Consider the following 3,410-nt stretch of genomic DNA (forward strand, 5'->3'; position numbering starts at 1 on the left):
TCCCAAACCTTGGCTGGATGGAGAAGGAGGCTGCAAGGAAGAGGAAGATGTCCTGGGACACCGAGGCAGGTGAGGAGGAAGTCACTGCCCCTTTGCCCCTCTCTCCTGCTCCATCTCCCAGCCCAGCATGGCCCCTGGCTGCAGGACAATCCTGCTGCCAATGCCGTCCTGCCGGGGACACACTGGGAGGATCTCCTTCCCTGTGGCATGGAGTCAAAGCCATCCTCTCCTTGTCCTTCCTCCCCAGACTAGGAGCTGAGGATGGAGACCAGGCAGGACAAATCCCCATGGTATAATCTCATGGAAGAGGCTGTTTTGAGCAACTCAACAGCACAGGAATTGAACAGGGAGGAAAATCCCCAGAGATCCCACACGAGGAGGGGCTGCAAACCCAGCCCAGGGTGCCCTGAGGAGGAAAGATCCACCCTGTGCCAGGAAGGTGGACAGAGCTTCAGGCAGAGCTCAGAGCTGGTGATCTGTGGAGCAGCTTCAAGATGGGGAGAAGCCCTGCAAGTACTTGGAGAGTGGGAAGAGCTTCAGGCAGAGCAACAGCCTGATCTGCCACCAGATGATCCACTTTGGAATGGCCCTAAGAGTGTGGGGAGTGTGGTAAGGGCTTCAGCTGCAGCTCCACCCTCGTCATCCACCAAATGATCCATGCTGGGGAGAGGCCCTACGAGTGTCCTGAGTGTCAGAAGAGGTTTCAGACCAGCTCCACTCTCCTCCTGCACCAGCAGATTCACAGGGAGGAGAGACCCTCCTGCTGCCCCAGCTGCAGGAATGGCTTCAAGCACAACTCCACCCTTGTCATCCACCAGGGCATACACACTGGGGAGAGGCCCTGTGAGTGTCCCCAGTGTGGGAAGAGCTTCTCAGACAGCTCTAACTTCAGTAATCATCAAAGGAGGCACGGGTAAGGGAAGCCCTGCAAGTGCCCCAGCTGCAGGAAGAGCTTCATGCACTGCTCCAACTCCATCCCCCCCTGGAGGACCCATGTTGGTCAGAGCCCTTGAGACCCACGTTCCCAGTGATCTGAGTTGGGAAGACACTTGGCTAGTTATCCTTTTCTTTTGGCCCTAATTTTCTTTTGAGTTATCATCATCCCTTAAAACAGACAAAACTGGGGGGAAAATCAACAAATTAATTGAGGGCATCTAAAGCCTCACTTTTTCCTAGTGTTTCAGGGGAATTGGGGATTCAGGGAGAAACCTGGGGAGTTTGGGGGTATTTGATGTAGTTGTTTCCCTTTCTTGGCACTGAAAGAGATGAGAGGGTTCAATGCCACTGAAAACTACTCAATCCCAGCCCAAAATTCCTCAATTCCACAGCTCTTCAGGATGGAATGGGGTTGGAAGGGGATTGGGTGAAGTGTGCTGCAAATCAGGAGGGGTGAGATGGGCATGGGGTGGGGCAGGATGGGTGGGATGGGGTTCGGGTGGTATGAAACGGAGGAAATAGGTCTTGGGAAGGGGGTCTTGATGTCCAGCAGAGTTGGGATGGGTTGGGGTTGGGACTGGGGAGGTGGGGTGGGGTCTGGAACAAGACAGCTGGAGTTTGGGGATGATGAAGGGAGGAGGAGCCCGTTACTGAATGAGTTTTTGAATATGAAAATGATGACACAGCCCCGGAGCTCAGAGCAGCTGAGATGGTGCTGGATCCAAAGCCAACTGTGGATCTCTCCCTCTCACTCTTCTCCTGATTGCCTCTTCTCAAAATCCACACCTTCTCTAGGCAAACTGTTCCATGACAGTCTTTTTTCTGAATCCCTACCTAAACCTACTCTCTTTCCATTTGGATCCATTCTCCCTTGTCCTGTCCCTGCCTGCCCTTGTACAAAGTCCCTGTCCTGCTTTCTTGTAGGTTGCCCTCAGGTACTGGAAGGCCACAGTTGAATCAAGGCTCGGTCTCTTTCCCATGCTGAAGAAGTCGAGCTGTGTCAGCCATTCCTTGCAGGAGAGGAGCTGCAGCCCTCACATCATCTCAGTGTCCCTCCTGGGCCCTGGTGCTGCGTGTCCACGTCCTTGCCGTCCGTGCCGGGGAGCCCGGCAGAGCTGGAGGCAGCACTGCAGGTGCAGGCTCAGCAGCGGGGAGGAGACACGGCCCTGGCAGCAGCTCCAGGAGCAGCGATTGGCGATGGGCTGCCCGCACTGCAGAGAGCCGGGGCCCTTGTGCCTGCCCTTGTGCCCAGGGTGCCTTTCCCCGCCGCTCGCCCGCCTGCCTGGGGAAAATGCCCCCTGTGCCGCCCTCAGTGCCGCCCCTCGCCGCTGCCCCAGGGGCTCCCCGGCCCCAGCTGGAGAGCCCCAGACCTCAGCCTCACCCTGCTCAGCCCAAGGCCCTGGAAAAGCAGATTAAAGCACCCAGCCAGAAAGTGCCCTAGGATTCCAAGGTCAGTCTTTTCTCTACAGTATGGGTTTGGTATCAGAGCCTGCATGGGATTATAAAATCTTTAGGAGAAAAGAGCATGAACAAGTTGTGCTTTGGCAGTACATCAAGGCTTTGAGGGAGAGGGTTTGTTTACTCACTCACAGGGATGCACAGAAAGTTTTGAAATGGTAACAGTAATCCAAACCCATTAGAAATTGGAAAGAAAACCTGAGGGACTGGCAGCTAGCGCCTCAGAAACAGGTGGCTTTTGCTTCAGTCTTCTACCTGAGAGCTTCCTGGGCAGGGGCAATTCTTCCAATTGCATCAGCATGGCCATGGCTAGAAAGGGCAGTGAGCAGATGGATTTAGCTTCTCCTGCCAGCCCCTGAAATGCCAGGTTTCATTTGCGTGTACTGAGGATTCCATTTCAGACTCTGAACTGGCGCAGCTGCTCCTTGGTGCTGCTCGTACGCACGTACAGTGGTGCTGCAGCAGCTGTCCCGCACACAGGGAGGGCTCTGGAGCCTCCCCGGGGCCACCAAGGAGCAGAGGAGGGAACGTTCCTGGGATCTGCCTCTCTGTGCCGAGCGCTGGCGACTGGAGTCACCCGACCTTGTTCTAAGGCTGGGACCAAGTTCCTGTCGCTGTCTGCTCTGAGAGCATTCCCAAATTCAAACCCAGACACTTCTGCTAGGCAGAAGCACGGGTTCAAACATGGATTTTACCAGAAAAGGAAAGACCCCTGAAGGAAAAGGTGAAGATAGAAAGATGCTGAAGCCAAATGGAAAATAACCCCCCCAGATTTCAGAGAAAACTGGTCCATGGTGGTCAGTGCTGGCTCTGTGTCAGAGTAGGTGGCTGACAGCTACAGGTGATCCCACAAGGACACCCATGGCATCACAACATTCTATCATTCGTTTACTCTGCTTTCTCCCTTTTGACAGTAGCCAGGTCACTCATACTGTCAGCCAGGACAGGGACTGTGGCCACAGCTGACTGCAGATTAGACCTGGTCATGAGATGCAAGCCCTGTTTCTTTCTTTGCC

Source organism: Fringilla coelebs (assembly GCF_963513975.1).
Source record: "Fringilla coelebs genome assembly, contig: SCAFFOLD_30, whole genome shotgun sequence".
NCBI classification, from domain to species: domain Eukaryota; kingdom Metazoa; phylum Chordata; class Aves; order Passeriformes; family Fringillidae; genus Fringilla; species Fringilla coelebs.